Below are 12,044 nucleotides of genomic sequence, written 5' to 3'. Positions count from 1 at the left end.
GTGACTGTTGACATATAAAAATGTGTGATTTGCTGCAGGCAAGCTTTCACGTCTACAAATATGAATAATAAACATAAATTAAAATGGATCTCTGTCAGTTATTGTAGTCATTAAAAGTCTATTCATTCTTTCCTTTACTTTGGTAAAAGTAGCAATATCACCATTAAAAATATTTCACTACAAGTCACAGTCTTAATTAAGTAATAAGTATTATTAGGATAGTATGGTTTACACATTAAAATACATGTATCGGCATTTGTATATGTATATGATATAAACCAATATCTGACAATTATCTCATTGTTGAATCAATATGTATTTTTTCATTCCAATAGATTAGTTTTGTCTGGCTCTGATTTGGTAGATAATCCTGCTTTCAGTTTGGAAACTACATTTCCCATGATGTTTCAGGGGGATGTAATCAGGAAGCACAAGCTGAAGTCAGGGTCTCCTGTTAGTAGGCTTCAATGTCGTATATAATAACATTTAGGCTTATTGACACAATTCGAAGAATGCCGAATGAGAAATAAGAAGTCCTTGTTTGCTTGATTGTCATGGATGTACAGATTAATCTCGTTGAAAAACGTTTACACCGAAGCAAAGTTAAAAATGTGATAAATCTCGGGCAAGTTCTGGAGTTGAAAGGAGCGTCGTTTTTGTCTGGATTCTAAGCAGCTTTTCTTCGCCATGGACGTCGGAGATAATGATGTCACCAGAAAGAGTAAGTCACGCTGAATCTAAACATATGTGTTTCACGTGTGTGTCAAAGTTTGAGTGAGTTATTGTGGCTCAAAGAAGAGTGTTGACACAAAGTTGCAGCTGGACGCAGTATTTATGATTTAAGATTGTGATGATCACATGTTGAGTATGTAAAATCTTAATTTGAGAAGAAGTGAGTACCTTTATCTAAGATGAATGTAGTATGTTGTGAAAATAACTCAAATCCAACAACAAAGTCCTACATTGGTATTTCATGTGTCTGACCACACTGGATTACCAACATTCACCTTGTTTGTGAATTTTGTATTGTTTGTGATTCTGCTTGAACTGTTACAGTCACTCATAATGCTGTATTTATTTTTATTGGGGATAGAATGTTGTTTAGATTAATATGGAGCTGGAAAAGAAACAACATAAGAACTATTTTATTCTGCATCTATATTTTTTCTATCACCTATATTAAAGGAGATATGACAAGTCGTGTAAAAATTCAAACTTTAATTTATTAGGATCCAAGACACACAGTTTCTCATGTGACCGAAAGAGCATGCCAAATGTTTTTTACATCTGTGATGGTGTGGGAACACTGATTCAGCACTTCTAGCCTTCTTGTGGCCCAGATGAAATGAATGTGAGCCTTGTAAAATAGGGAATGTCTGAAAACAAATGTGATGCTGTAGGCAAGATGTAATCTGGATGTGAACCTAAAGTGGCCCATGTGGTAAATGGAGAATGTGGCACAAATACCACAAACCACTTTTGGAACCTTTAGTTGACATTCTGTATTTCTATGACTAACTTGTGGCCCCGATCTGGCAAACAGGAGCGGACTGCCCAAGTGTCATCACTCCACAGTGTGTGGGCTCGATGACAGTGTGGCAGTTTGGGCCGAATATGGGCCAAACTTATTTAGCTATGTGGAAAACCTCTCTAAAAATAAAAAATAAAAAATCTACCTGCAACTAAGTCTTTAAGTACAATACTTGAGTAAATATACCTAGTACTCACAAGGCTTAAAAGTACAGTAAAATTATACTTTATATACAGTTTATATTTAAGCTATATTGTATCATAAGTCCCTGGTCAGTGGATTAATGAGGAGCCATAAAAGCCACTCTGGAAAAAATCCATCTCACCATTTCTCCCACTTTTTGTCATTCTCATTTTTTCTCTTTTTCTATTTCTCCTCCGACCCTCCTTCTTCATCCTCCATGAAGGACAGACACCAGGGTAGAGAGGAGGTCAAGCATTAGCACAACTATCTAATCACTACCTCTCTCCTCCTTCTCCTCCTCCTCCTGCTCCACTGACAAGTCATCTGTCAACAGCCTGGCGGCCCTGGCCTCTCTCCATTAGAGCCGTGGCACCAGGAGTATTTCTCAGTCCTGCGCACGTGCACGTTTCCGTGCACCTCCTTACCCAGACAGCCTCCCTACAGAGGGAGGTGGTGGTGGAGGACGTGAGGGGGAGGTGTTGCCATCTCCATGCATCATTTGTCTCACGGCTGCCCTCTCTTTAATGAGCTTGTCTGGCTTCAGCTCCTTCTTTTTCATTCTCTCCCTTTTTTCCCTTCTCACCTCTCATCCCTTGTTCAGCTGACTACTTCAATCTTTTAACATGTACATCCACTTTTTTTTTCACTCTGCACTTGTCCCACTGTCAGACACCACTGACTTCTCTCTCTATTTAGGTAATGATATAAGCGGCGTGCTTTATAGTGGGTGGAAATTGCTAAAGTCACCCCTGTGAGCTGTGCAGGAGGAAGTATTCGGATACTTCACTTAAGTAAAAGTACCAATACCTCAGGTTCAATATACTTCTATTACAAGCAGCTGTTTCCAGCTCTCCTGGAAAACAGACTGGATTATGGGATATGCAGCGTCAGACATTTTGTTGCTCTGACTGGTTTAAGGTCCATCCAAATGCAACCAGAGGCACTTTAGTCCCGTTCACAGAAGCCAAATTACTCTGGTAATGTCATGCTAGTTTGCAGCCTAATTCCATCTGCTAATACTTAACGTAATGTAAGATTTGCTCTTGGCTAAACTCTGGCGAGGGATGTGTTACTCACTGTCGTAACTACGAGTTGCAGTGTGGGCCTCCCCATGCATGAAGCTGTACACACATGCATTTGCAGACAAGCTGACGGAGAAACAGCCGGGAACCTCGACTGACAAAGTAGAGATTTTACACTAATTTTACAGGCTTGTCTGGTTAACTTGTAGATAAACCTCTGTCAAAATGGGTTTACCACTTACACAGCCCCCTGACTATAGGAGTCTTCCTATTTTTCATCATAGTTTCCAACACATTGATGTCTAAGAAGGGTCATGATCAGGGTCATGACTGCTGAGGAAAGACACTATGAACGTGTTGAACATGTTGGCTGTAGTGTACAGAATAAATAATATATTTTGTATGAAAAATCTTAATTTTTAAAGTAACTAGTAACTATAGCTGTCAAATAATTGCAGTGAAGCAAAAAAGTCACGTTTTTTCTCTACAATGTAGTGGAGTGGATGTATTGAACAACAGAAATGTACCTCATATTTGTACTTGAGTAAATATACCTGTGGGTATTAGTCTTGGAGAATCGGGAGCTGCTGGGCCAGTAAATATGTGTCAGCACGACTCAGCAGTAAAACATGCTTAAGTAATAATGGTAGATGAGTAGTTGCCACAGTGCTGGAGCAGCTAATCTGTCTTAAGAAGACCAGATAAATGAGCTGTGCACCAGTTTATCAGTGTGTGTGTGTGTGTGTGTTAAACAGAGAGAAATAAAAGAGCGAGCGAGGGAGGAGCCGTGCGTGTCTCTATTAAGAGATATATGTGGTGCCACTTCTCGTTGGGCTGCCAGGAGTCACCTTACTTGTCCCACAAAAGGTGATGCATGAGCCCCAGGATCCCAAACATAATACTCATCAGCCTGCATGTCTGTGCACGAAGGTGTGTTGGTGGTTCTGTATGCACGTGTTTGGTTTTCACTGCTCTGTGCTGGTACTCTACATGTGTCGCATTGCTTGTTTATCTCTGAGGATGTAGCTGCAGAGAGTTTTTTTTTTTATCACCCCTTGTAACATCAGGTTATCTCAAAATACAGTACTTCTGCTGAGCTAGATTAAATTACTCAAAATTCTCAAATAATTCAGTCAGTGCAGCAGGAGTAAGGCTGAATATTGACTCAACATTGATGCATTATCTTTTATTATTTATTTATTCTAGTTGTGCTATCAGACAGTTTTTAAGAGTATTTCCCTTTTTTTTGCGTTGTCATTTTTGTTTGTGCAAATATTCAATGACTTTGAAGAATAAACAGGATTCTAAATCTGGTTGTGTTAAAACTTTTAGTTACAGCAATTTATTTAGTACAGACAATTTGTTCTCGAGACACAAATCCTATCTGTTGATATGAGCTTTTTAGAGATTAACAAATCTTGTATTTAGAATGTTATACAAAAAAAAACTGAAGTTGGTTTGATGCACTGACTGAAAACTGAAGATTTATTGTTGTTTGGAGAGCCAGACTTTCCTTCCACTGATAAATAATACAGGTTTTAAAATGTAAACACAAAATAGCCCATTTTGATTTATAAGGAATCAAATGAATTCAACGCATTTGTGGATAGGATAAACAAAATGCCACAGGAAACCTTGAAGGTGACATGGTTCTGGTCCAATCTTCACTCTCTTTTAGCTCAGATTTGGTCTCCACCACCCCCACAGAGAAATCTCTGGCTCATCATTCAGTCTAACATTGGATGTCTGCCTTTTAATTCTAGTCATTTGTTCCATTGTAAGTATATAAATATTGATCATAGCAGGTTTGACCACACTGCGTGATGCACAAAGCCGCCTAGATGTGGACTTTAGGACTTAAAACTGGTGAGGACACTGTCATCACATATCATCTGAAGCTCTTTGATAGCTGCTGTTTGCGCTCTGCTGTTTGCAGCTGTGCAAAGACAAAAGTCAACACAGAGAACAATGGCATCACCACAAAGACAAACCATCCACACAACTGGTCAGTTCATGTACTGCAGCTGAATAGCATTGAATGATGTTGACAATATTTCTAGATAGCAGGACTCAACAGTGCAGTGCTTGAGTGTTGGAAAGGCAGTCAGACTGAAGTCAAAGCTGTGCTGTGCTCAACCCTGCATGTTGTATTTATGCTTTGCTGTCATTTCAGTCTAGAATGAGTTCCAAACAGTGATTTATGAAACATCTGAGCGTCCTGAAGGCTGGAAATCACAGCCATGATGGATGATGTCCTGTGGAAACAGAAACATAAAGAGCTGCAGAGCAGGATGCCTGATTCTGTCTGTGCAGGGGAGCGAGACTTCGAGGGAACATTTATTCTTGAACACTATTTAAAATGCTTTTTAAAAAGCCTGGTGGTGATGCAGCTTGTTGTCCCGGAGCCGTTTAGATATGTATTGCTGACTGTATTTGTCTTCACTATTACCACATCAGGCGTACATCAAGTGATGTCACACTGACACAGTTTCTCAGCTCCTAAATACGTCTCCATTCCATGGACGCAAAGAACAGGAGCTTGTTTTTAGACTCACAATTGAGACCATCATTCAGTGGATGATGCATTTACTATTTCTTTCACTGTGTGTATTCTGCTCACGCCATTAGACAATCAGTAATGCAGCTGCGACTCCTGTGTTTTATTTTATATAGATATGCATTAAGAATAACATTTTTCCTTCGCGATACCGATTTGGATAGCTGGACTTTGTATATCGGCCGATACCGACTACCATCCAATACTGGATTTTAAAAAATATCAACTTATAAATCATATCTTCTGAGCTGTGATCTACTAACCCTGTTTTTCTGAAGTCTTACATATGCAACACGTCGCAGTTTGTGGGACCTTCCAGCTTGAAGTGTTCCTGAATGGCTGACATTAGACCCCAGATCTGCTGCTAGCATGTGTAAACATACCTGAAGCTCAGGTCAAGCCTATACAGTAGAAGAGGCCTGGGAGTGCCCAGTGCATTCTGGGTGTTGAAGTGTTCCTGCCTTTTGGGCAAAAGGAAATACAACCTTGTCCCATTTGTGAATTATTCCTTTAAGTGGCACAATATGCACTTGAGTTTTAATGCATACATTTCACTTTGTCCACTGAGTTATCAATACTACATGATGTACATATTAGACTATGAAGATGGTGCACAACAAGTATTTTCAGGTCTATATATATATATATATATATATACATTTTCAGAAAAGGTATTGCTATATATCACATCATGTGTTGTATATTGTGATATTCTGTACAGATACATTACAATACAATACAAATACTTAAGGTCTTTCTATATACATATTAGCAGAAGATTTTATTTTCACGTGTTGGGCCTGATGTGTGTCTTGGCATTTTGTGATGATCAGTGGTATTAAAGACCATAAGAGTGTATTCATCAGAGTGTGGGTCTCTCTGCTGCCGCTGCCTGGTCTCCACTGGCTGCTTCCTTTAAATGACCCTGCCTTCTCCTCCTCCACCCCTCAGTCCAGCAGCTGGACCATTCCTCAGTGTTATTATTGGATTTCACAGCACCAAGGGGGGGGGGGGGGGGCGGCATATATCACATCCCCCCCTCATTCACAATCATTCTTTCATTCATCTTTTTTCCTTTTTAATAACTCCCTCTCTGCTCTTTGGCCATTAATAAAGATGAACTCACTCCGCTGTCGCCTCCTGCCCTCATCTCTCGCTCAGTCGTCTCCTTTCTCTTTGCATTTTATTGACCCTCTTGGTTAAATCTCACCCCGTCTCACTAACCTTCCTCCTTGTGTTTTTCTCCCCCTTACCCCCACCCACGCCACAGTTCACCCTCATCCTCCCCTGTCTGTAAAAACACCTCTTGTCTTCCCTCCATCCCTCCCTTCCCCTCTCCTTTTCTTTTCTCCTTCACTTTCTCTCCATCTGACACAGCAGTCCATCATTCCGCCGGGCTCTGGACGCCAGCCTCCCTCCCGACGCTCTCATTCATCAGGACTTTGAAAAGCAGAAATCACTCTCTCCTCTCCTCCGCTGGCCGCTGCCACTTATTGCGCTATCCATCACACCTGGCGGATGATCAATACGAGCCCTTCCCCTCTGCCCCTCCCCTCACCCTCTGCTCTTTTCTCTCGCCGCATCTCCCCTTACCTCCACCTCCCCCCACTTTACTCTGCACTGTATTTCTTACATGTCAGCACGTCTTTTCTGCCCAGCTTCATGTGAGAAAACTGAACTTGTCAGCCCTTTTACAAACCTGAAACATTGGAACCACACCAGAACGACATGTGCAGTGGGGCAAAGTAAGAAAGTATATTTACTCGAGTGCAATTTTAAAACTTTCCTTACTTACTTGTACTGTACTTCAGTATTTCCAGTTTATATTACTTTTATCCTTGTGTTTCACATCATTTTCTCAGAAAAAAAGTTATCACTAAGTGTATTTCACAAGTTTGCTATTTCCATAATTTCTAGTTTCCAACACCCAAGTATTTGATAATAATTTCCAGATTCACTTCCATGATATATTGCTCCATTTAAACCCCTGTGAATATTTGTGGCTGATTTTTAGACACATTTAATATTTTACATGTGTGGCTCATCTGCTGCCCATCGTCATGTAATTTGAAATACATGGAAATTTACCAATGGATCACTTTCTATTCCACCCACAATTACTCCCAAATTATGTTTAATTTCAGGAAGCTTAGTAAAAGATTGTTTGGAAATAAATTGGAATTTATGGACCCGTAAAGAAGAACAGGAGTAGCTACTACTTTGCAGATTTTATAAAAACACATGGATTACATTTTATAATAAAATGTACTCTTAAAGTTTAAAACTGTGGCTCCCTGTGACTTGGAGCCACAACCAAGGAGCTTATGGTTTCATCTGAATTTGTTTGTTTGTCTGTAGTTAGCAGGATTTCACAGAAACTACTGGGCGGATGACTATGAAACTTTGTGGAAGGATCTGGTATGAGTCAGCAAGAACCATTTCAAATTTGGTGCTGATCTAGATCAGAGGGCAGATCCAGGACTTTAAGGTCTTTAATATTGCGAGAGACAGGAGGTCTTGTAATATTTTCCTTGATTTATCAGAGAAGAATCCATGGATCATGGAAAAATAAAAGCGACATGATATTTATGAGTTTGTGTAATCTTGTTCAGATCCAAATCAAAATCCAAATGTATTGAATTCAAAGCTGGTTTCATAAGAGGACTGTTGGGCCTTGCTGGAGGTTTACGTTCTCTGCCCATTAAAATTAATTTGAAATTAATTGATTGGTAAAAAAGCTGCAGTTGCTGCTTACTTTTCAGATTTTAGAAAAAAACATATTGGATAGCATTATAAAGTAACACAAATTGTTGAAGTTTAAATCTGTGGTTACTTGTCTTTGTGGCCTGTGACCAGTTGTTATAAGTTGCTGGAGTTTTTGAGATATTCCAGTCTGGACCAATGAGTGGGACAGAGCCACTCTACTGGAATGGCTAAAAAAGTCCTATTCTGTAAATATGAGGGAAATAAATGAAGCTAGAAGAACTATTTTCTTATTGCAGGGACTAACTTGTGTGAATTAATGTTGTTATTGCGACGATCGCTTTTCAGGTAGGACCCAGTTAATGGGGGCAGGCAATAAGAGTGGTTAACAGTGGCTGTAATTCTGCTGAGAGCAGCTTTGCTTTGTAAAACTGATTTGTTCAGGACAGAGGAGTCGTTAAGCACGGAGGCCGAGCCTCCCACATCCTAATGCTTCTCTAATGTCCTTTGGTATCGCTAATTCTTTTTGGTCTATACCGCCATTAAACTTTTTCACAGGTTGTTGGCAATGAATTAAATTACTCTGGATGTATTGAACAAACTAACCATAAATTGGCCTTTTGCTGCCCACACTGGTGCAGGTGGAGAGCTGAATACACCGGGTAACTGGATTCAGCTGCACAGCAAATGTAAAGGGAACAGGAAATAAAAAACGAAAACAAAATACAGATACAGACTGTTGCATTTTTCACCTCAGTTTGTGCCCCTCATTTATTATAATTACATTCAAGCCACAGAGCTGCTGTAAGCATCTGTTTTGCTGCAAAATAAATAACTTTAAAAACCTAATTTAAAATCTCACTACAGTAGGACTTTATGTCCCCCTATGAAACATTTATAATCAGTAAATAAATAGTTTATTACACACTATAATGCTGTAAGCTGATTATTAATGCATTTGTCAACAACTGCATCTCCTCCCGTGGTCTTGTATGAATGCATGCTGCTGTAGAAACAGATAATGAATGTTAACAAGGTCGAATACAGTTGTTACTAGAGGTTCTCTGAGAGTGCATACCTCCACTCTCTTGCCATGTAAGAGAAGGTGAAAAATAAATCTGGTATGTGCCTGTTTATCAAGATCTGCTCCAAAATATAATGGATTCTTTCTTGGGTCATGACCTGCACTTCATAAGATTTCTTGGAAATCAGTTCAATTAATTTTGCGTAGTCCCACTAACAAACAACTGAACAATATAGAACATAGATGAAAATATCTTTACAAAATTAATCTTATTGAGAGAAGTTGTAATTTTGCATTAAAGAATTACAATGATAACAATAACGTCACATATAAAGCAACTACATTGTAGTGTGTTATGAATCATTTATTAAATGTTTATAGGCTGCTTATAAATGATTTATGGGGGACTTAAATGGAAAGCATTAACCTTATAGCAGGTTTTGCAAGTTTCCAATTTATACATTTTGGTTCATATGCAAATTGAATAGAGAAGTAGTGGATTATGAAATAGATGTTGCAATTTTGAAAGTGGTCTTCATGACATATCTCTGTCCTGTTTTATTATTTAATTTTAGAAACGTTGAAAAATGGGAATTTATTTTTCAGAGAAACAAATGCTTAGCCTTTGCAAATCAAATGAAATGTTAATACATGAGAGGCACAAACCGATACCACCGACACACATCCTCACTGTTTTGGTTTCGGCTGTGCACACTGACACAGCGGCAGCGATGTGCTGCGGGACTCGACATAAAATCAGGCGGGCGAACCTGCCAACGGCTCAATTATCTGTCATTAGCAGGCAGCGCAGCACAGGCACAGGGGTAATTTGACAAGCTAAACTGATCCTCTTTCATACTGGACTGCTTCGCAGGACATGAGCAAATATATTCTCAGGCTAATGCATATAAATAGAAGAGGTGTGTTTGAACAGCTGAGAGAGAGTGAAGGGCCAGGACGAGTGGGTAGCAGACAGAAATAAGGGGATTCGTTCGATCTTAGTCAGGAAATCATGCATTGTGACAGGCAGGCTGGAGGTTGACCTAAATATTTGTAAAAAAAAGTTTTCATATAATACGATCTCAATGTTCTACTGCAGTGACCAGGGGTTAATCTCTGCTGAACCTGTTTTCTCTCTCAAAACTGCTTGTTCACACTGATTGTAATAATCCTGAGCGCAGTCGGCTTCAGCCGTCTTATCTCTATGGTCCCTCCCTTTGGAAAACAGGCAGGTGCTGACAGCAGGGCCCAGTCTAAACCCGTTCTCTCTACCCTCATGTCTCTGCTGCATCAATATACTTTTTTTATTCACAGCGATTCTTGTTATTATCATGTTAATTAGAACAGTGCCTGTTTGGAATGGGCTGTTTGCTTGACCTGTGGTGATGCTGGCTGCAGCTTTTATTTCAGAAACTGTAAAAGTGACCTGCAGTAATTCAGCCCCAGCAAGTAAAAGAGGAGCTGCAGGACTCTTTCCACAGAACTCTGAGGTTGCACCACCACTGCTGCACAAAGAGCTGTTCACCTGTTTATTTAAAGTTCAGTGAGGCATGACTCAGAAAACAGAACCCTGAACTGGAGAATAAGTTGAACGCTGATATCGTGATTGATGAGTCCAAGCCGCCGCTGATACAGAGCGCTGGTCGCCTGTTTATTCAAAGTTTATTTGTAATGAATGTATCGTATGTCCAAATCCAAACAAATTCCACACATGCAAAGTGTGAAACTAATGAGATAAATGGTTCTTGAGATATGCGAGCTACAGACAGTTCGACAGAGATTTCTGGAATTAGTAGATATAAACGATAATGGCAACCAGTACAGCACATGCCTCCACCAAGGCCCAAATGTCCATGCATTATTCCCAGGGAAATTGGTAAAAAATGAAATAAAAAGCTGTTGTGTTGCATCCTTCCCTCAAGTTTCTTTGAAATCCGTTCAGTAGTTTTTGCTTAATCCTACAAACAAAGAGACAAAGAAACAAACCAACCAATAACCAAAAAACAAATAAACATAACCTCCTTTGCAGGAGTAAAAAGTGTTGCTTTTAATCCGAAAGTTCAGTTAAACAAAATTCTGTCTCACAGTAGCTGAGACCATGAGGTATACTGCATATGTCCCTGTGGAAGCAGTTACTGTGGCAACTAGGAAAATAATAATCACTGATAGTACCTCATAGCTTTGAGGTCAATCCAGCGAAAACTGTTCCTTCGGGGGCGGATCCATGTTTTGTTTTTTCACTTTCTTTTACATTACGAGATTGATGTCAAAATGTCGTTTTCAATCACTCATGAAAAAAATCGGGCATATTTAGAGCACTGATATCTATCAGTCTGTGAACAAAAGAATGGAAGAAAAGACAGAATGGACACAAAGAGATACAACAGAGCAAGACAGATGCATTAGCTCCCTCCTCGTCACCCTCTGCCCTGCTTGTCTATCAGCTGTCAGGACGCTGAGTGAGGACGGAGACTTCCGTGTGACACATGGGGGGGGACACGTGTCGGGGAAAATAAGTGACAGAGAAACAGGAAGTGACACGGAGGGTGAGAGCTCTCTCCTCACCTAAACATCCTGTGTGAACTCTCTTGTTTGAGATTGAGCGGGTAAGACACTAAAAGACTATCAGTGAAGAATGAGCTGTAACTGTGTGCCGCTGCAGTAGCTCACCTTTTGATTTACTGCGCCCCATACGGCATATTACTCACAGAGTAATGCTTTAATCACCAGTAATAAGCCATAAATAATGTCAACATTTAGAGGTTGTTTCCCTTCAGCTACAGTACATCTCCCTGCAGCATTATTGTCATATAATCCTGCCCCTTAATTCATCAACCAGACTGTTCCAATGGACCAGATCATACAAAGTTCTCTTTGCCCCCTAATCTCTATGATTCCGACGGGTAGAATGTATTTTGCATTTTACATACTAATGTGATCACTCCCATCCTCTCCTGTCACCATTTTGGTGGCTGTTTGCCTGGTGCTATTTTAAAGTGGGACATAACATTGATATTATTCCTG

At 39.9% G+C, this 12,044-nt stretch overlaps 1 long non-coding RNA gene across 1 annotated transcript in view; it reads left to right on the top strand.

Annotated features, from left to right (window-relative positions):
* The first annotated feature begins 414 nt into the window (after positions 1-414).
* The window catches only part of LOC109626200 (uncharacterized), a 37,024-nt gene continuing 25,394 nt past the window's right edge, over positions 415-12,044 (top strand). The window contains exon 1 of the long non-coding RNA XR_002202510.2: positions 415-721. This is a non-coding gene — a long non-coding RNA (uncharacterized lncRNA). The remainder of the gene's footprint in view (positions 722-12,044) is intronic.

Source organism: Paralichthys olivaceus, chromosome 18 (assembly GCF_024713975.1).
Source record: "Paralichthys olivaceus isolate ysfri-2021 chromosome 18, ASM2471397v2, whole genome shotgun sequence".
Lineage (NCBI taxonomy): Eukaryota > Metazoa > Chordata > Actinopteri > Pleuronectiformes > Paralichthyidae > Paralichthys > Paralichthys olivaceus.
Note: the sequence above shows the minus strand (reverse complement) of the source record. Positions and strands in the feature narration are given on the sequence as shown.